Raw genomic sequence first — 22,872 nt, forward strand, 5'->3', positions numbered from 1 at the left:
ACGGGTTGCAGGAGACCCTTTTTCTCTGCTTTCTCAGTCTGTTTCCTAGTGCCGGTTTGAAGTTCCTGCAGTTTTCACTGTCAAACCGATTTGGAGCTAGTATCTCCCCATATATATGTATGGAATGGAGTTTGCAACCGAAAAGAAACTTTGTGTTCCCAAAAAGCTAGGTGAAGGACGGCTTTGACACACACTTATCTCTCAGAACACAGCAAGTGGAGAGACGTTCGTTCATCTAGCACCAAGGGAACGGGTTGCAGGAGACACTTTTTCTCAGCTTTCTCAGTCTGTTTGCTAGTGCCGGTTTGAACTTCCTGCAGTTTTCACTGTAAAACCGAGTTGGAGATAGTACCTCCCCATATATATGTATGGAATGGAGTTTGCAACTGAAAATAAACTTTGTGTTCCCAACAAGCTAGTTGAAGGACAGCTTACACACACTTATCTCTCAGAACTGAGCAAGTGGAGAGACGTTCGTTCATCTAGCACCAAGGGAACGGGTTGCAGGAGACCCTTTTTCTCTGCTTTCTCAGTCTGTTTCCTAGTGCCGGTTTGAAGTTCCTGCAGTTTTCACTGTCAAACCGATTTGGAGCTAGTATCTCCCCATATATATGTATGGAATGGAGTTTGCAACCGAAAAGAAACTTTGTGTTCCCAAAAAGCTAGGTGAAGGACGGCTTTGACACACACTTATCTCTCAGAACACAGCAAGTGGAGAGACGTTCGTTCATCTAGCACCAAGGGAACGGGTTGCAGGAGACACTTTTTCTCAGCTTACTCAGTCTGTTTGCTAGTGCCGGTTTGAAGTTCCTGCAGTTTTCACTGTAAAACCGAGTTGGAGATAGTACCTCCCCATATATATGTATGGAATGGAGTTTGCAACTGAAAATAAACTTTGTGTTCCCAACAAGCTAGTTGAAGGACAGCTTACACACACTTATCTCTCAGAACTGAGCAAGTGGAGAGACGTTCGTTCATCTAGCACCAAGGGAACGGGTTGCAGGAGACACTTTTTCTCTGCTTTCTCAGTCTGTTTCCTAGTGCCGGTTTGAAGTTCCTGCAGTTTTCACTGTCAATCCGATTTGGAGCTTGTATCTCCCCATATATATGTATGGAATGGAGTTTGCAACTGAAAAGAAACTTTGTGTTCCCAAAAAGCTAGGTGAAGGACGGCTTTGACACACACTTATCTCTCAGAACACAGCAAGTGGAGAGACGTTCGTTCATCTAGCACCAAGGGAACGGGTTGCAGGAGACACTATTTCTCAGCTTTCTCAGTCTGTTTCCTAGTGCCGGTTTGAAGTTCCTGCAGTTTTCACTGTCAAATCGATTTGGAGCTAGTATCTCCCCATATATATGTATGGAATGGAGTTTGCAACTGAAAAGAAACTTTGTATTCCCAACAAACTAGGTGAAGGTCGGCTTTCACACACACTTATCTCTCAGAACTGAGCAAGTGGAGAGACGTTCGTTCATCTAGCACCAAGGGAACGGGTTGCAGGAGACACTTTTTCTCTGCTTTCTCAGTCTGTTTCCTAGTGCCGGTTTGAAGTTCCTGCAGTTTTCACTGTCAAACCGATTTGGAGCTAGTATCTCCCCATATATATGTATGGAATTGAGTTTGCAACTGAAAAGAAACTTTGTGTTCCCAAAAAGCTAGGTGAAGGACGGCTTTGACACACACTTATCTCTCAGAACACAGCAAGTGGAGAGACTTTCGTTCATCTAGCACCAAGGGAACGGGTTGCAGGAGACATTTTTTCTCTGCTTTCTCAGTCTGTTTCCTAGTGCCGGTTTGAAGTTCCTGCAGTTTTCACTGTCAAATCGATTTGGAGCTAGTATCTCCCCATCATATGTATGGAATGGAGTTTGCAACTGAAAAGAAACTTTGTGTTCCGTACAAACTATGTGAAGGTCGGCTTTCACACACACTTATCTCTCAGAACTGAGCAAGTGGAGAGACGTTCGTTCATCTAGCACCAAGGGAACGGGTTGCAGGAGACCCTTTTTCTCTGCTTTCTCAGTCTGTTTCCTAGTGCCGGTTTGAAGTTCCTGCAGTTTTCACTGTCAAACCGATTTGGAGCTAGTATCTCCCCATATATATGTAAGGAATGGAGTTTGCAACCGAAAAGAAACTTTGTGTTCCCAAAAAGCTAGGTGAAGGACGGCTTTGACACACACTTATCTCTCAGAACACAGCAAGTGGAGAGACGTTCGTTCATCTAGCACCAAGGGAACGGGTTGCAGGAGACACTTTTTCTCTGCTTTCTCAGTCTGTTTCCTAGTGCCGATTTGATGTTCCTGTAGTTTTCACTGTAAAACCGAGTTGGAGCTTCTACCTCCCCATATATATGTATGGAGTGGAGTTTGCAACTGAAAAGAAACTTTGTGTTCCCAAAAAGCTAGGTGAAGGACGGCTTTCACACACACTTATCTCTCAGAAATGAGCAAGTGGAGAGACGTTCGTTCATCTAGCACCAAGGGAACGGGTTTCAGGAGACACTTTTCTCTGCTTTCTCAGTCTGTTTCCTAGTGCCGGTTTGAAGTTCCTGCATTTTTCAGTGTAAAACCGAGTGGAGCTCGTACCTCCCCATATATATGTATGGAATGGAGTTTGCAATTGAAAAGAAACTTTGTGTTCCCAACAAGCTAGGTGAAGTACGGCTTTCACACTCACTTATCTCTCAGAACTGAGCAAGTGGAGAGACGTTCGTTCATCTAGCACCAAGGGAACGGGTTGCAGGAGACACTTTTTCTCTGCTTTCTCAGTCTGTTTCCTAGTGCCGGTTTGAAGTTCCTGCAGTTTTCACTGTAAAACCGAGCTGGAGCTAGTACCTCCCCATATATATGTATGGAATGGAGTTTGCAACTGAAAAGAAACTTTGTGTTCCCAACAAGCTAGTTGAAGGACGGCTTTCACACACACTTATCTCTCAGAACTGAGCAAGTGGAGAGACGTTCGTTCATGTAGCAACAAGGGAACGGGTTGCAGGAGACACTTTTTCTCACTTTTCTCAGTCTGTTTCCTAGTGCCTGTTTGAAGTTCCTGCAGATTTCACTGTAAAACGGAGTTGGAGCTAGTACCTCCCCATATATATGTATGGAATGGAGTTTGCAACTGAAAAGAAACTTTGTGTTCCCAACAAGCTAGGTGAAGTACGGCTTTCACACACACTTATCTCTCAGAATTGAGCAAGTGGAGAGACGTTCGTTCATCTAGCACCAAGGGAACTGGTTGCAGGAGACACTTTTTCCCTGCTTTCTCAGTCTGTTTCCTAGTGCCGGTTTGAAGTTCCTGCAGTTTTCACAGTCAAACCGAGTTGGAGCTTCTACCTCCCCATATATATGTATGGAGTGGAGTTTGCAACTGAAAAGAAACTTTGTGTTCCCAAAAAGCTAGGTGAAGGACGGCTTTCACACACACTTATCTCTCAGAAATGAGCAAGTGGAGAGACGTTCGTTCATCTAGCACCAAGGGAACGGGTTTCAGGAGACACTTTTCTCTGCTTTCTCAGTCTGTTTCCTAGTGCCGGTTTGAAGTTCCTGCATTTTTCAGTGTAAAACCGAGTGGAGCTCGTACCTCCCCATATATATGTATGGAATGGAGTTTGCAATTGAAAAGAAACTTTGTGTTCCCAACAAGCTAGGTGAAGGACGGCTTTCACACACACTTATCTCTCAGAACTGAGCAAGTGGAGAGACGTTCGTTCATCTAGCACCAAGGGAACGGGTTGCAGGAGACACTTTTTCTCAGCTTTCTCAGTCTGTTTGCTAGTGCCGGTTTGAAGTTCCTGCAGTTTTCACTGTAAAACCGAGTTGGAGCTAGTACCTCCCCATATATATGTATGGAATGGAGTTTGCAACTGAAAATAAACTTTGTGTTCCCAACAAGCTAGTTGAAGGACGGCTTTCACACTCACTTATCTCTCAGAACTGAGCAAGTGGAGAGACGTTCGTTCATCTAGCACCAAGGGAACGGGTTGCAGGAGACACTTTTTCTCTGCTTTCTCAGTCTGTTTCCTAGTGCCGGTTTGAAGTTCCTGCAGTTTTCACTGTAAAACCGAGCTGGAGCTAGTACCTCCCCATATATATGTATGGAATGGAGTTTGCAACTGAAAAGAAACTTTGTGTTCCCAACAAGCTAGTTGAAGGACGGCTTTCACACACACTTATCTCTCAGAACTGAGCAAGTGGAGAGACGTTCGTTCATGTAGCAACAAGGGAACGGGTTGCAGGAGACACTTTTTCTCACTTTTCTCAGTCTGTTTCCTAGTGCCTGTTTGAAGTTCCTGCAGATTTCACTGTAAAACGGAGTTGGAGCTAGTACCTCCCCATATATATGTATGGAATGGAGTTTGAAACTGAAAAGAAACTTTGTGTTCCCAACAAGCTAGGTGAAGTACGGCTTTCACACACACTTATCTCTCAGAATTGAGCAAGTGGAGAGACGTTCGTTCATCTAGCACCAAGGGAACTGGTTGCAGGAGACACTTTTTCCCTGCTTTCTCAGTCTGTTTCCTAGTGCCGGTTTGAAGTTCCTGCAGTTTTCACAGTCAAACCGAGTTGGAGCTAGTACCTCCCCATATATATGGATGGAGTGGAGTTTGCAACTGAAAAGAAACTTTGTGTTCCCAACAAGCTAGGTGAAGGACGGCTTTCACACACACTTATCTCTCAGAACTGAGCAAGTGGAGAGACGTTCGTTCATCTAGCACCAAGGGAACGGGTTGCAGGAGACACTTTTTCTCGGCTTTCTCAGTCTGTTTCCTAGTGCCGGTTTGAAATTCCTGCAGTTTTCAGTGTAAAACCGAGTTGGAGCTTGTACCTCCCCATATATATGTATGGAATGGAGTTTGCAACAGAAAAGAAACTTTGTGTTCCCAACAAGCTAGGTGAAGGACGGCTTTCACACACACTTATATCTCAGAACTGAGAAAGTGGAGAGACGTTCGTTCAACTAGCACCAAGGGAACGGTTTGCAGGAGACACTTTTTCTCTGTTTCTCAGTCTGATTCCTAGTGCCGGTTTGAAGTTCCAGCAGTATTCACTGTAAAACCGAGTTGGAGCTTCTACCTCCCCATATATATATATGGAGTGGAGTTTGCAACTGAAAAGAAACTTTGTGTTCCCAACAAGCAAGGTGAAGGACGGCTTTCACACACACTTATCTCTCAGAACTGAGCAAGTGGAGAGACGTTCGTTCATCTAGCACCAAAGGAACGGGTTGCAGGAGACACTTTTTCTCTGCTTTTTCAGTCTGTTTCCTAGTGCCGGTTTTAACTTCCTGCAGTTTTCACTGTGAACCCGAGTTGGAGCTTCTACCTCCCCATATATATGTATGGAATGGAGTTTGCTACTGAAAAGAAACTTTGTGTTCCCAACAAACTAGGTGAAGGTCGGCTTTCACACACACTTATCTCTCAGAACTGAGCAAGTGGAGAGACGTTCGTTCATCTAGCACCAAGGGAACGGGTTGCAGGAGACACTTTTTCTCTGCATTTTCAGTCTGTTTCCTAGTTCCGGTTTGATGTTCCTGCAGTTTTCACTGTAAAACCGAGCTGGAGCTAGTACCTCCCCATATATATGTATGGAATGGAGTTTGCATCTTAAAAGAAACTTTGTGTTCCCAACAAGCTAGTTGAAGGACGGCTTTCACACACACTTATCTCTCAGAACTGAGCAAGTGGAGAGACGTTCGTTCATGTAGCAACAAGGGAACGGGTTGCAGGAGACACTTTTTCTCACCTTTCTCAGTCTCTTTCCTAGTGCCTGTTTGAAGTTCCTGCAGATTTCACTGTAAAACGGAGTTGGAGCTAGGACCTCCCCATATATATGTATGGAATGGAGTTTGCAACTGAAAAGAAACTTTGTGTTCCCAACAAGCTAGGTGAAGTACGGCTTTCACACACACTTATCTCTCAGAATTGAGCAAGTGGAGAGACGTTCGTTCATCTAGCACCAAGGGAACTGGTTGCAGGAGACACTTTTTCTCTGCTTTCTCAGTCTGTTTCCTAGTGCCGGTTTGAAGTTCCTGCAGTTTTCACAGTCAAACCGATTTGGAGCTAGTACCTCCCCATATATATGGATGGAGTGGAGTTTGCAACTGAAAAGAAACTTTGTGTTCCCAACAAGCTAGTTGAAGGACAGCTTTCACACATACATATCTCTCAGAACTGAGCAAGTGGAGAGACTTTCGTTCATCTAGCGCCAAGGGAACGGGTTGCAGGAGACACTTTTTCTTGCTTTCTCAGTCTTTTTCCTAGTGCCGGTTTGAAGTTCCTGCAGTATTCACAGTAAAACCGAGTTGGAGCTTGTACCTCCCCATATATATGTATGGAATGGAGTTTGCAACTGAAAAGAAACTTCGTGTTCCCATCAAGCTACGTGAAGGACGGCTTTCAGACACACTTATCTCTTAGAACTGAGCAAGTGGAGAGACGTTCGTTCATCTAGCACCCAGGAAACGGTTTGCAGGAGACACTTTTTCTCTGCTTTCTCAGTCTGTTTCATAGTGCCGGGTTGAAGTTCCTGCAGTTTTCACTGTAAAACCCAGTTGGAGCTAGTACCTCCCCATATATATGTATGGATTGGAATTGCAACTGAAAAGTAACTTTGTGTTCCCAACAAGCTAGTTGAAGGACAGCTTTCACACACACTTATCTCTCAGAACTGAGCAATTGGAGAGACGTTCGTTCATCTAGCACCAAGGGAACGGGTTGCAGGAGACACTTTTTCTCTGCTTTCTCAGTCTGTTTCCTAGTGCCGGTTTGAAGTTCCTGCAGTTTTCACAGTCAAACCGAGTTGGAGCTAGTACCTCCCCATATATATGGATGGAGTGGAGTTTGCAACTGAAAATAAACTTTGTGTTCCCAACAAGCTAGGTGAAGGACGGCTTTCACACACACTTATCTCTCAGAACTGAGCAAGTGGAGAGACGTTCGTTCATCTAGCACCAAGGGAACGGGTTGCAGGAGACACTTTTTCTCGGCTTTCTCAGTCTGTTTCCTAGTGCCGGTTTGAAATTCCTGCAGTTTTCAGTGTAAAACCGAGTTGGAGCTTGTACCTCCCCATATATATGTATGGAATGGAGTTTGCAACAGAAAAGAAACTTTGTGTTCCCAACAAGCTAGGTGAAGGACGGCTTTCACACACACTTATATCTCAGAACTGAGAAAGTGGAGAGACGTTCGTTCAACTAGCACCAAGGGAACGGTTTGCAGGAGACACTTTTTCTCTGTTTCTCAGTCTGATTCCTAGTGCCGGTTTGAAGTTCCAGCAGTATTCACTGTAAAACCGAGTTGGAGCTTCTACCTCCCCTATATATATATGGAGTGGAGTTTGCAACTGAAAAGAAACTTTGTGTTCCCAACAAGCAAGGTGAAGGACGGCTTTCACACACACTTATCTCTCAGAACTGAGCAAGTGGAGAGACGTTCGTTCATCTAGCACCAAAGGAACGGGTTGCAGGAGACACTTTTTCTCTGCTTTTTCAGTCTGTTTCTTAGTGCCGGTTTTAACTTCCTGCAGTTTTCACTGTGAACCCGAGTTGGAGCTTCTACCTCCCCATATATATGTAAGGAATGGAGTTTGCTACTGAAAAGAAACTTTGTGTTCCCAACAAACTAGGTGAAGGTCGGCTTTCACACACACTTATCTCTCAGAACTGAGCAAGTGGAGAGACGTTCGTTCATCTAGCACCAAGGGAACGGGTTGCAGGAGACACTTTTTCTCTGCTTTCTCAGTCTGTTTCCTAGTTCCGGTTTGATGTTCCTGTTGTTTTCACTGTAAAACCGATTTGGAGCTTCTACCTCCCCATATATATGTATGGAGTGGAGTTTGCAACTGAAAAGAAACTTTGTGTTCCCAACAAGCTAGGTGAAGGACGGCTTTCACACACACTTATCTCTCAGAAATGAGCAAGTGGAGAGACGTTCGTTCATCTAGCACCAAGGGAACCGGTTTCAGGAGACACTTTTTCTCTGCTTTCTCAGTCTGTTTCCTAGTGCCGGTTTGAAGTTCCTGCAGTTTTCAGTGTAAAACCGAGTGGAGCTCGTACCTCCCCATATATATGTATGGAATGGAGTTTCCAAATGAAAAGAAACTTTGTGTTCCCAACAAGCTAGGTGAAGGACGGCTTTCACACACACTTATCTCTCAGAACTGAGCAAGTGGAGAGACGTTCGTTCATCTAGCACCAAGGGAACGGGTTGCAGGAGACACTTTTTCTCAGCTTTCTCAGTCTGTTTGCTAGTGCCGATTTGAAGTTCCTGAAGTTTTCACTGTAAAACCGAGTTGGAGCTAGTACCTCCCCATATATATGTATGGAATGGAGTTTGCAACCTAAAAGAAACTTTGTGTTCCCAACAAGCTAGTTGAAGGACGGCTTTCACACACACTTATCTCTCAGAACTGAGCAAGTGGAGAGACGTTCGTTCATCTAGCACCAATGGAACGGGTTGCAGGGACACTTTTTCTCTGCTTTCTCAGTCTGTTTCCTAGTGCCGGTTTGAAGTTCCTGCAGTTTTCACTGTAAAACCGAGCTGGAGCTAGTACCTCCCCATATATATGTATGGAATGGAGTTTGCATCTTAAAAGAAACTTTGTGTTCCCAACAAGCTAGTTGAAGGACGGCTTTCACACACACTTATCTCTCAGAACTGAGCAAGTGGAGAGACGTTCGTTCATGTAGCAACAAGGGAACGGGTTGCAGGAGACACTTTTTCTCACCTTTCTCAGTCTGTTTCCTAGTGCCTGTTTGAAGTTCCTGCAGATTTCACTGTAAAACGGAGTTGGAGCTAGTACCTCCCCATATATATGTATGGAATGGAGTTTGCAACTGAAAAGAAACTTTGTGTTCCCAACAAGCTAGGTGAAGTACGGCTTTCACACACACTTATCTCTCAGAATTGAGCAAGTGGAGAGACGTTCGTTCATCTAGCACCAAGGGAACTGGTTGCAGGAGACACTTTTTCTCTGCTTTCTCAGTCTGTTTCCTAGTGCCGGTTTGAAGTTCCTGCAGTTTTCACAGTCAAACCGATTTGGAGCTAGTACCTCCCCATATATATGGATTTAGTGGAGTTTGCAACTGAAAAGAAACTTTGTGTTCCCAACAAGCTAGTTGAAGGACAGCTTTCACACATACATAACTCTCAGAACTGAGCAAGTGGAGAGACTTTCGTTCATCTAGCGCCAAGGGAACGGGTTGCAGGAGACACTTTTTCTTGCTTTCTCAGTCTTTTTCCTAGTGCCGGTTTGAAGTTCCTGCAGTATTCACAGTAAAATCGAGTTGGAGCTTGTACCTCCCCATATATATGTATGGAATGGAGTTTGCAACTGAAAAGAAACTTCGTGTTCCCATCAAGCTACGTGAAGGACGGCTTTCAGACACACTTATCTCTTAGAACTGAGCAAGTGGAGAGACGTTCGTTCATCTAGCACCCAGGAAACGGTTTGCAGGAGACACTTTTTCTCTGCTTTCTCAGTCTGTTTCATAGTGCCGGGTTGAAGTTCCTGCAGTTTTCACTGTAAAACCCAGTTGGAGCTAGTACCTCCCCATATATATGTATGGATTGGAATTGCAACTGAAAATTAACTTTGTGTTCCCAACAAGCTAGTTGAAGGATAGCTTTCACACACACTTATCTCTCAGAACTGAGCAATTGGAGAGACGTTCGTTCATCTAGCACCAAGGGAACGGGTTGCAGGAGACACTTTTCTCTGCTTTCTCAGTCTGTTTCCTAGTGCCGGTTTGAAGTTCCTGCAGTTTTCACTGTAAAACCGAGTTTGAACTAATACCTCCCCATATATATGTATGGAATGGAGTTTGCAACTGAAAAGAAACTTTGTGTTCCCAACAAGCTAGGTGAAGGACGGCTTTCACACACAATTATCTCTCAGAACTGAGCAAGTGGAGAGACGTTCGTTCATCTAGCACCAAGGGAACGGGTTGCAGGAGACACTTTTCTCTGATTTCTCAGTCTGTTTCCTAGTGCCGGTTTGAAGTTCCTGCAGTTTTCACTGTAAAACAGAGTTTGAACTAATACCTCCCCATATATATGTATGGAATGGAGTTTGCAACTGAAAAGAAACTTTGTGTTCCCAACAAGCTAGGTGAAGGATGGCTTTCACACACACTTATCTCTCAGAACTGAGCAAGTGGAGAGACGTTCGTTCATCTAGTACCAAGGGAACGGGTTGCAGGAGAAACTTTTTCTCTGCTTTCTCAGTCTGTTTATTAGTGCCGGTTTGAAGTTCCTGCAGTTTTCACTGTCAAACCGAATTGGAGCTAGTACCTCCCAATATATATGGATGGAGTGGAGTTTGCAACTGAAAAGAAACTCTGTGTTCCCAACAAGCTAGGTGAAGGACGGCTTTCACACACACTTATCTCTCAGAACTGAGCAAGTGGAGAGACGTTCGTTCATCTAGCACCAAGGGAATGGGTTGCAGGGGACACTATTTCTCAGCTTTCTCAGTCTGTTTCCTAGTGCCGGTTTGAAGTTCCTGCAGTTTTCACTGTAAAACCGAGTTGGAGCTAGTACCTCCCTATATATATGTATGGAATGGAGTTTGCAACTGAAAAGAAACTTTGTGTTTCCAACAAGCTGGGTGAAGTACGGCTTTCACACACACTTATCTCTCAGAAATGAGCAAGTGGAGAGACGTTCTTTCATCTAGCACCAAGGGAACGTGTTGCAGGAGACACTTTTTCTCTGCTTTCTCAGTCTGTTTCCTAGTGCCGGTTTGAAGTTCCTGCAGTTTTCACTGTCAAACCGAGTTGGAGCCTGTACCTCTCCATATATATGTATGGAATGGAGTTTGCAACTGAAAAGAAACTTTGTGTTCCCAACAAGCTAGTTGAAGGACGGCTTTCACACACAATTATCTCTCAGAATTGAGCAATAGAGAGACGTTCGTTCTTCCAGAACCAAGGGAACGGGTTGCAGGAGACACTTATTCTCTGCTTTCTCAGTCTGTTTTCTAGTGCCGGTTTGAAGTTCCTGCAGTTTTCACTGTAAAACCGAGTTGGAGCTTGTACCTCCCCATATATATGTATGGAATGGAGTTTGCAACTGAAAAGAAACTTTGTGTTCCCAACAAACTAGATGAAGGTCGGCTTTCACACACCCTTATCTCTCAGAACTGAGCAATTGGAGAGACGTTCGTTCATGTAGCACCAAGGGAACGGGTTTCAGGAGACACTTTTTCTCTGGTTTCTCAGTCTGTTTCCTAGTGCCGGTTTGAAGTTCCTGCAGTTTTCACTGTAAAACCGAGTTGGAGCTTCTACCTCCCCATATATATATAAGGAGTGGAGTTTGCAACTGAAAAGAAACTTTGTGTTCCCAAAAAGCTAGGTGATGGACGGCTTTGACACACACTTATCTCTCAGAACAGAGCAAGTGGAGAGACGTTCGTTCATCTAGCACCAAGGGAACGGGTTGCAGGAGACACTTTTTCTCAGCTTTCTCAGTCTGTTTGCTAGTGCCGGTTTGAAGTTCCTGCAGTTTTCACTGTAAAACCGAGTTGGAGCTAGTACCTCCCCATATATATGTATGGAATGGAGTTTGCAACTGAAAATAAACTTTGTGTTCCCAACAAGCAAGTTGAAGGACGGCTTTCACACACACTTATCTCTCAGAACTGAGCAAGTGGAGAGACGTTCGTTCATCTAGCACCAAGGGAACGGGTTGCAGGAGACACTTTTTCTCTGCTTTCTCAGTCTGTTTCCTAGTGCCGGTTGGAAGTTCCTGCAGTTTTCACTGTAAAACCGAGTTGGAGCTTCTACCTCCCCATATATATGTATGGAATGGAGTTTGCAACTGAAAAGAAACTTTGTGTTCCCAACAAACTAGGTGAAGTTCGGCTTTCACACACACTTATCTCTCAGAACTGAGCAAGTGGAGAGACGTTCGTTCATCTAGCACCAAGGGAACGGGTTGCAGGAGACACTTATTCTCTGCTTTCTCAGTCTGTTTCCTAGTGCCGGTTTGAAATTCCTGTAGTTTTCACTGTAAAACCGAGTTGGAGCTTCTACCTCCCCATATATATGGATGGAGTGGAGTTTGCAACTGAAAAGAAACTTTGTGTTCCCAACAAGCTAGGTGAAGTACGGCTTTCACACACACTTATCTCTCAGAAATGAGCAAGTGGAGAGACGTTCGTTCATCTAGCACCAAGGGAACGGGTTGCAGGAGACACTTTTTCTCGGCTTTCTCAGTCTGTTTCCTAGTGCCGGTTTGAAGTTCCTGCAGTTTTCACTGTAAAACCGAGTTGGAGCTAGTACCTCCCTATATATATGTTTGATATGGAGTTTGCAACTGAAAAGAAACTTTGTGTTCCCAACCAGCTGGGTGAAGGACGGCTTTCACACACAATTATCTCTCAGAAATGAGCAAGTGGAGAGACGTTCTTTCATCTAGCACCAAGGGAACGTGTTGCAGGAGACACTTTTTCTCTGCTTTCTCAGTCTGTTTCCTAGTGCCGGTTTGAAGTTCCTGCAGTTTTCACTGTAAAACCGAATTAAAGCTAGTACCTCCCCATATATATGGACGGAGTGGTGTTTGCAACTGAAAACAAACTTTGTGTTCCCAACAAGCTAGTTGAAGGACGGCTTTCACACACAATTATCTCTCAGAATTGAGCAATTGAGAGACGTTCGTTCATCCAGCACCAAGGGAACCGGTTGCAGGAGACACTTTTTCTCTGCTTTCTCAGTCTGTTTCCTAGTGCCGTTTTGAAGTTCCTGCAGTTTTCACTGTCAAACCGAGTTGGAGCTAGTACCTCCCCATTTATATGTATGGAATGGAGTTTCCAACTGAAAAGAAACTTTATGTTCCCAACAAGCTAGGTGAAGGACGGCTTTCACACACACTTATCCCTCGGAACTTAGCATGCGGATAGACGTTCGTTCATCTAGCACCAAGGGAGCGGGTTGCAGGAGACACTTTTTCTCTGCTTTATCAGTCTGTTTCCTAGTGCCGGTTTGAAGTTCCTGCAGTTTTCACTGTAAAACCGAGTTGGAGCTTCTACCTCCCCATATATATATATGGAGTGGAGTTTGCAACTGAAAAGAAACTTTGTGTTCCCAACAAGCTAGGTGAAGGACGGCTTTCACACACACTTATCTCTCAGAACTGAGCAAGTGTAGAGACGTTCGTTCATCTAGTACCAAGGGAACGGGTTGCAGGAGACACTTTCTCTCTGCTTTCTCAGTCTGTTTCCTAGTGCCGGTTGGAAGTTCCTGCAGTTTTCACTGTAAAACCGAGTTGGAGCTTCTACCTCCCCATATATATGTATGGAATGGAGTTTGCAACTGAAAAGAATCTTTGTGTTCCCAACAAACTAGGTGAAGTTCGGCTTTCACACACACTTATCTCTCAGAACTGAGCAAGTGGAGAGACGTTCGTTCATCTAGCACCAAGGGAACGGGCTGCAGGAGACACTTTTTCTCTGCTTTCTCAGTCTGTTTCCTAGTGCCGGTTTGAAATTCCTGTAGTTTTCACTGTAAAACCGAGTTGGAGCTTCTACCTCCCCATATATATGGATGGAGTGGAGTTTGCAACTGAAAAGAAACTTTGTGATCCCAACAAGCTAGGTGAAGGACGGCTTTCACACACACTTATCTCTCAGAACTGAGCAAGTGGAGAGACGTTCGTTCATCTAGCACCAAGGGAACGGGTTGCAGGAGACACTTTTTCTGTGCTTTCTCAGTCTGTTTCCTAGTGCCGGTTTGAAGTTCCTGTAGTTTTCACTGTAAAACCGAGTTGGAGCTTCTACCTCCCCATATATATGGAAGGAGTGGAGTTTGCAACTGAAAAGAAACTTTGTGTTCCCAACAAGCTAGGTGAAGGACGGCTTTCACACACACTTATCTCTCAGAAATGAGCAAGTGGAGAGACGTTCGTTCATCTAGCACCAAGGGAACGGGTTGCTGGAGACACTTTTTCTCGGCTTTCTCAGTCTGTTTCCTAGTGCCGGTTTGAAGTTCCTGCAGTTTTCACTGTAAAACCGAGTTGGAGCTAGTACCTCCCTATATATATGTATGGAATGGAGTTTGCAACTGAAAAGAAACTTTGTGTTCCCAACCAGCTGGGTGAAGGACGGCTTTCACACACACTTATCTCTCAGAAATGAGCAAGTGGAGAGACGTTCTTTCATCTAGCACCAAGGGAACGTGTTGCAGGAGACACTTTTTCTCTGCTTTCTCAGTCTGTTTCCTAGTGCCGGTTTGAAGTTCCTGCAGTTTTCACTGTAAAACCGAATTAAAGCTAGTACCTCCCCATATATATGGACGGAGTGGAGTTTGCAACTGAAAAGAAACTTTGTGTTCCCAACAAGCTAGTTGAAGGACGGCTTTCACACACAATTATCTCTCAGAATTGAGCAATTGAGAGACGTTCGTTCATCCAGCACAAATGGAACCGGTTGCAGGAGACACTTTTTCTCTGCTTTCTCAGTCTGTTTCCTAGTGCCGTTTTGAAGTTCCTGCAGTTTTCACTGTCAAAACGAGTTGGAGCTAGTACCTCCCCATTTATATGTATGGAATGGAGTTTCCAACTGAAAACAAACTTTATGTTCCCAACAAGCTAGGTGAAGGACGGCTTTCACACACACTTATCTCTCGGAACTTAGCATGCGGATAGACGTTCGTTCATCTAGCACCAAGGGAGCGGGTTGCAGGAGACACTTTTTCTCTGCTTTCTCAGTCTGTTTCCTAGTGCCGGTTTGAAGTTCCTGCAGTTTTCACTGTAAAACCGAGTTGGAGCTTCTACCTCCCCATATATATATATGGAGTGGAGTTTGCAATTGAAAAGAAACTTTGTGTTCCCAACAAACTAGGTGAAGGACGGCTTTCACACACACTTATCTCTCAGAACTGAGCAAGTGGAGAGACGTTCGTTCATCTAGCACCAAGGGAACGGGTTGCAGGAGACCCCTTTTCTCTGCTTTCTCAGTCTGTTTCCTCGTGCCGGTTTGATGTTCCTGCAGTTTTCACTGTAAAACCGAGTTGGAGCTTCTACCTCCCCATATATATGTATGGAATGGAGTTTGCAACTGAAAAGAAACTTTGTGTTCCCAACAAGCTAGGTGAAGTATGGCTTTCACACACACTTATCTCTCAGAACTGAGCAAGTGGAGAGACGTTCGTTCATCTAGCACCAAGGGAACGGGTTGCAGGAGACAATTTTTCTCTGCTTTCTCAGTCTGTTTCCTAGTGCCGGTTGGAAGTTCCTGCAGTTTTCACTGTAAAACCGTGTTGGAGCTTCTACCTCCCCATATATATGTATGGAATGGAGTTTGCAACTGAAAAGAAACTTTGTGATCCCAACAAACTAGGTGAAGTTCGGCTTTCACACACACTTATCTCTCAGAACTGAGCAAGTGGAGAGACGTTCGTTCATCTAGCACCAAGGGAACGGGCTGCAGGAGACACTTTTTCTATGCTTTCTCAGTCTGTTTCCTAGTGCCGGTTTGAAATTCCTGTAGTTTTCACTGTAAAACGGAGTTGGAGCTTCTACCTCCCCATATATATGGAAGGAGTGGAGTTTGCAACTGAAAAGAAACTTTGTGTTCCCCACAAGCTAGGTGAAGGACGGCTTTCACACACACTTATCTCTCAGAAATGAGCAAGTGGAGAGACGTTCGTTCATCTAGCACCAAGGGAACGGGTTGCAGGAGACACTTTTTCTGTGCTTTCTCAGTCTGTTTCCTAGTGCCGGTTTGAAGTTCCTGCAGTTTTCACTGTAAAACTGAATTAAAGCTAGTACCTCCCCATATATATGGACGGAGTGAAGTTTGCAACTGAAAAGAAAGTTTGTGTTCCCAACAAGCTAGTTGAAGGACGGCTTTCACACACAATTATCTCTCAGAATTGAGCAATTGAGAGACGTTCGTTCATCCAGCACCAAGGGAACAGGTTGCAGGAGACACTTTTTCTCTGCTTTCTCAGTCTGTTTCCTAGTGCCGTTTTGAAGTTCCTGCAGTTTTCAATGTAAAACCGAATTTAAGCTAGTACCTCCCCATATATATGGACGGAGTGGAGTTTGCAACTGAAAAGAAACTTTGTGTTCCCAACAAGCTAGTTCAAGGACGGCTTTCACACACAATTATCCCTCAGAATTGAGCAATTTAGAGACGTTCGTTCATCCAGCACCAAGGGAACCGGTTGCAGGAGACACTTTTTCTCTGCTTTCTCAGTCTGTTTCCTAGTGCCATTTTGAAGTTCCTGCAGTTTTCACTGTCAAACCGAGTTGGAGCTAATACCTCCCCATTTATATGTATGGAATGGAGTTTGCAACTGAAAAGAAAGTTTATGTTCCCAACAAGCTAGGTGAAGGACGGCTTTCACACACACTTATCTCTCGGAACTTAGCATGCGGAGAGACGTTCGTTCATCTAGCACCAAGGGAGCGGGTTGCAGGAGACACTTTTTCTCCGCTTTCTCAGTCTGTTTCCTAGTGCCGGTTTGAAGTTCCTGCAGTTTTCACTGTAAAACCGAATTAAAGCTAGTACCTCCCCATATATATGGACGGAGTGAAGTTTGCAACTGAAAAGAAAGTTTGTGTTCCCAACAAGCTAGTTGAAGGACGGCTTTCACACACAATTATCTCTCAGAATTGAGCAATTGAGAGACGTTCGTTCATCCAGCACCAAGTGAACAGGTTGCAGGAGACACTTTTTCTCTGCTTTCTCAGTCTGTTTCCTAGTGCCGTTTTGAAGTTCCTGCAGTTTTCACTGTCAAACCGAGTTGGAGCTAGTACCTCCCCATTTATATGTATGGAATGGAGTTTGCAACTGAAAAGAAACTTTATGTTCCCAACAAGCTAGGTGAAGGACGGCTTTCACACACACTTATCTCTCGGAACGTAGCATGCGGATAGACGTTCGTTCATCTAGCACCAAGGGAGCGGGTTGCAGGAGACACTTTTTCTCTGCTTTCTCAGTCTGTTTCCTAGTGCCGGTTTGAAGTTCCTGCAGTTTTCACTGTAAAACCGAGTTGGAGCTTCTACCTCCCCATATATATATATGGAGTGGAGTTTGCAACTGAAAAGAAACTTTGTGTTCCCAACAAGCTAGGTGAAGGACGGCTTTCACACACACTTATCTCTCAGAACTGAGCAAGTGGAGAGACGTTCGTTCATCTAGCACCAATGGAACGGGTTGCAGGAGACACTTTTTCTCTGCTTTCTCAGTCTGTTTCCTAGTGCCGGTTTGAACTTCCTGCAGTTTTCACTGTAAAACCGAGTTGGAGCTTCTACCTCCCTCCCCATATATATGTATGGAATGGAGTTTGCAACTGAAAAGAGACTTTGTGTTCCGAACAAACTAGGTGAAGTTCGGCTTTCACACACACTTATCTCTCAGAACTGAGCAAGTGGAGAGACGTTCGTTCATCTAGCACCAAGGGAACGGGTTGCAGGAAACCCCATTTCTCTGCTTTCTCAGTCTGTTTCCTAGTGCCGGTTTGAAGTTCCTGCAGTTTTCACTGTAAAACCGAGTTGGAGCTTCTTCCTCCCCATATATATGTATGGAATGGAGTTTGCAACTGAAAAGAAACTTTGTGTTCCCAACAAGCTAGGTGAAGTATGGCTTTCACACACACTTATCTCTCAGAACTGACCAAGTGGAGAGACGTTCGTTCATCTAGCACCAAGGGAACGGGTTGCAGGAGACACTTTTTCTCTGCTTTCTCAGTCTGTTTCCTAGTGCCGGTTTGAAGTTCCTGCAGTTTTCACTGTAAAACCGAGTTGGAGCTTCTACCTCCCCATATATATGTATGGAATGGAGTTTGCAACTGAAAAGAAACTTTGTGTTCCCAACAAACTAGGTGAAGTTCGGCTTTCACACACACTTATCTCTCAGAACTGAGCAAGTGGAGAGACGTTCGTTCATCTAGCACCAAGGGAACGGGCTGCAGGAGACACTTTTTCTCTGCTTTCTCAGTCTGTTTCCTAGTGCCGGTTTGAAATTCCTGCAGTTTTCACTGTAAAACCGAGTTGGAGCTTCTACCTCCCCATATATATGGATGGAGTGGAGTTTGCAACTGAAAAGAAACTTTGTGTTCCCAACAAGCTAGGTGAAGGACGGCTTTCACACACACTTATCTCTCAGAAATGAGCAAGTGGAGAGACGTTCGTTCATCTAGCACCAAGGGAACGGGTTGCAGGAGACACTTTTTCTGTGCTTTCTCAGTCTGTTTCCTAGTGCCGGTTTGAAGTTCCTGTAGATTTCACTGTAAAACCGAGTTGGAGCTTCTACCTCCCCATATATATGGATGGAGTGGAGTTTGCAACTGAAAAGAAACTTTGTGTTCCCAACAAGCTAGGTGAAGGACGGCTTTCACACACACTTATCTCTCAGAAATGAGCAAGTGGAGAGACGTTCGTTCATCTAGCACCAAGGGAACGGGTTGCAGGAGACACTTTTTCTCTGCTTTCTCAGTCTGTTTCCTAGTGCCGTTTTGAAGTTCCTGCAGTTTTCACTGTCAAACCGAGTTGGAGCTAGTACCTCCCCATTTATATGTATGGAATGGAGTTTCCAACTGAAAAGAAACTTTATGTTCCCAACAAGCTAGGTGAAGGACGGCTTTCACACACACTTATCTCTCGGAACTTAGCATGCGGATAGACTTTCGTTCATCTAGCACCAAGGGAGCGGGTTGCAGGAGACACTTTTTCTCTGCTTTCTCAGTCTGTTTCCTAGTGCCGGTTTGAAGTTCCTGCAGTTTTCACTGTAAAACCGAGTTGGAGCTTCTACCTCCCCATATATATATATGGAGTGGAGTTTGCAACTGAAAAGAAACTTTGTGTTCCCAACAAGCTAGGTGAAGGACGGCTTTCACACACACTTATCTCTCAGAACTGAGCAAGTGGAGAGACGTTCGTTCATCTAGCACCAAAAGAACGGGTTGCAGGAGACACTTTTTCTCTGCTTTCTCAGTCTGTTTCCTAGTGCCGGTTTGAACTTCCTGCAGTTTTCACTGTAAAACCGAGTTGGAGCTTCTACCTCCCCATATATATGTATGGAATGGAGTTTGCAACTGAAAAGAAACTTTGTGTTCCGAACAAGCTAGGTGAAGGTCGGCTTTCACACACACTTATCTCTCAGAACTGAGCAAGTGGAGAGACGTTCGTTCATCTAGCACCAAGGGAACGGGTTGCAGGAGACCCCTTTTCTCTGCTTTCTCAGTCTGTTTCCTAGTGCCGGTTTGAAGTTCCTGCAGTTTTCACTGTAAAACCGAGTTGGAGCTTCTACCTCCCCATATATATGTATGGAATGGAGTTTGCAACTGAAAAGAAACTTTGTGTTCCCAACAAGCTAGGTGAAGTATGGCTTTCACACACAATTATCTCTCAGAACTGAGCAAGTGGAGAGACGTTCGTTCATCTAGCACCAAGGGAACGGGTTGCAGGAGACACTTTTTCTCTGCTTTCTCAGTCTGTTTCCTAGTGCCGGTTGGAAGTTCCTGCAGTTTTCACTGTAAAACCGAGTTGGAGCTTCTACCTCCCCATATATATGTATTGAATGGAGTTTGCAACTAAAAAGAAACTTTGTGTTCCCAACAAACTAGGTGAAGTTCGGCTTTCACACACATTTATCTCTCAGAACTGAGCAAGTGGAGAGACGTTCGTTCATCTAGCACCAAGGGAACGGGTTGCAGGAGACACTTTTTCTCTGCTTTCTCATTCTGATTCCTAGTGCCGGTTTGAAATTCCTGTAATTTTCACTGTAAAACCGAGTTGGAGCTTCTACCTCCCCATATATATGGATGGAGTGGAGTTTGCAACTGAAAAGAAACTTTGTATTCCCAACAAACTAGGTGAAGGTCGGCTTTCACACACACTTATCTCTCAGAACTGAGCAAGTGGAGAGACGTTCGTTCATCTAGCACCAAGGGAACGGGCTACAGGAGACACTTTTTCTCTGCTTTCTCAGTCTGTTTCCTAGTGCCGTTTTGAAGTTCCTGCAGTTTTCACTGTCAAACCGAGTTGGAGCTAGTACCTCCCCATTTATATGTATGGAATGGAGTTTCCAACTGAAAAGAAACTTTATGTTCCCAACAAGCTAGGTGAAGGACGGCTTTCACACACACTTATCTCTCGGAACTTAGCATGCGGATAGACGTTCGTTCATCTAGCACCAAGGGAGCGGGTTGCAGGAGACACTTTTTCTCTGCTTTCTCAGTCTGTTTCCTAGTGCCGGTTTGAAGTTCCTGCAGTTTTCACTGTAAAACCGAGTTGGAGCTTCTACCTCCCCATATATATATATGGAGTGGAGTTTGCAACTGAAAAGAAACTTTGTGTTCCCAACAAGCTAGGTGAAGGACGGCTTTCACACACACTTATCTCTCAGAACTGAGCAAGTGGAGAGACGTTCGTTCATCTAGCACCAAAGGAACGGGTTGCAGGAGACACTTTTTCTCTGCTTTCTCAGTCTGTTTCCTAGTGCCGGTTTGAACTTCCTGCAGTTTTCACTGTAAAACCGAGTTGGAGCTTCTACCTCCCCATATATATGTATGGAATGGAGTTTGCAACTGAAAAGAAACTTTGTGTTCCGAACAAGCTAGGTGAAGGTCGGCTTTCACACACACTTATCTCTCAGAACTGAGCAAGTGGAGAGACGTTCGTTCATCTAGCACCAAGGGAACGGGTTGCAGGAGACCCCTTTTCTCTGCTTTCTCAGTCTGTTTCCTAGTGCCGGTTTGAAGTTCCTGCAGTTTTCACTGTAAAACCGAGTTGGAGCTTCTACCTCCCCATATATATGTATGGAATGGAGTTTGCAACTGAAAAGAAACTTTGTGTTCCCAACAAGCTAGGTGAAGTATGGCTTTCACACACACTTATCTCTCAGAAGTGAGCAAGTGGAGAGACGTTCGTTCATCTAGCACCAAGGGAACGGGTTGCAGGAGACACTTTTTCTCTGCTTTCTCAGTCTGTTTCCTAGTGCCGGTTGGAAGTTCCTGCAGTTTTCACTGTAAAACCGAGTTGGAGCTTCTACCTCCTCATATATATGGATGGAGTGGAGTTTGCAACTGAAAAGAAACTTTGTGTTCCCCACAAGCTAGGTGAAGGACGGCTTTCACACACACTTATCTCTCAGAAATGAGCAAGTGGAGAGACGTTCGTTCATCTAGCACCAAGGGAACGGGTTGCAGGAGACACTTTTTCTGTGCTTTCTCAGTCTGTTTCCTAGTGCCGGTTTGAAGTTCCTGTAGTTTTCACTGTAAAACCGAGTTGGAGCTTCTACCTCCCCATATATATGGATGGAGTGGAGTTTGCAACTGAAAAGAAACTTTGTGTTCCCAACAAGCTAGGTGAAGGACGGCTTTCACACACACTTATCTCTCAGAAATGAGCAAGTGGAGAGACCTTCGTTCATCTAGCACCAAGGGAACGGGTTGCAGGAGACACTTTTTCTCGGCTTTCTCAGTCTGTTTCCTAGTGCCGGTTTGAAGTTCCTGCAGTTTTCACTGTAAAACCGAGTTGGAGCTAGTACCTCCCTATATATATGTATGGAATGGAGTTTGCAACTGAAAAGAAACTTTGTGTTCCCAACCAGCTGGGTGAAGGACGGCTTTCACACACACTTATCTCTCAGAAATGAGCAAGTGGAGAGACGTTCTTTCATCTAGCACCAAGGGAACGTGTTGCAGGAGACACTTTTTCTCTGCTTTCTCAGTCTGTTTCCTAGTGCCGGTTTGAAGTTCCTGCAGTTTTCACTGTAAAACTGAATTAAAGCTAGAACCTCCCCATATATATGGACGGAGTGGAGTTTGCAACTGAAAAGAAACTTTGTGTTCCCAACAAGCTAGTTGAAGGACGTCTTTCACACACAATTATCTCTCAGAATTGAGCAAATGAGAGACGTTCGTTCATGCAGCACCAAGGGAACCGGTTGCAGGAGACACATTTTCTCTGCTTTCTCAATCTGAATCCTAGTGCCGTTTTGAAGTTCCTGCAGTTTTCACTGTCAAACCGAGTTGGAGCTAGTACCTCCCCATTTATATGTATGGAATGGAGTTTGCAACTGAAAAGAAACTTTATGTTCCCAACAAGCTAGGTGAAGGACGGCTTTCACACACACTTATCTCTCAGAACTTAGCATGCGGAGAGACGTTCGTTCATCTAGCACCAAGGGAGCGGGTTGCAGGAGACACTTTTTCTCTGCTTTCTCAGTCTGTTTCCTAGTGCCGGTTTGAAGTTCCTGCAGTTTTCACTGTAAAACCGAGTTGGAGCTTCTACCTCCCCATATATATATATGGAGTGGAGTTTGCAACTGAAAAGAAACTTTGTGTTCCCAACAAGCTAGGTGAAGGACGGCTTTCACACACACTTATCTCTCAGAACTGAGCAAGTGGAGAGACGTTCGTTCATCTTGTACCAAAGGAACGGGTTGCAGGAGACACTTTTTCTCTGCTTTCTCAGTCTGTTTCCTAGTGCCGGTTTGAACTTCCTGCAGTTTTCACTGTAAAACCGAGTTGGAGCTTCTACCTCCCCATATATATGTATGGAATAGAGTTGGCAACTGAAAAGAAACTTTGTGTTCCGTACAAACTATGTGAAGGTCGGCTTTCACACACACTTATCTCCCAGAACTGAGCAAGTGGAGAGACGTTCGTTCATCTAGCACCAAGGGAACGGGTTGCAGGAGACCACTTTTCTCTGCTTTCTCAGTCTGTTTCCTAGTGCCGGTTTGAAGTTCCTGCAGTTTTCACTGTAAATCCGAGATGGAGCTTCTACCTCACCATATATATGTATGGAATGGAGTTTGCAACTGAAAAGAAACTTTGTGTTCCCAACAAGCTATGTGAAGTATGGCTTTCACACACAATTATCTCTCAGAACTGAGCAAGTGGAGAGACGTTCGTTCATC

Source organism: Camelus bactrianus, chromosome 3, assembly GCF_048773025.1.
Source record: "Camelus bactrianus isolate YW-2024 breed Bactrian camel chromosome 3, ASM4877302v1, whole genome shotgun sequence".
In the NCBI taxonomy this organism is placed as follows: domain Eukaryota; kingdom Metazoa; phylum Chordata; class Mammalia; order Artiodactyla; family Camelidae; genus Camelus; species Camelus bactrianus.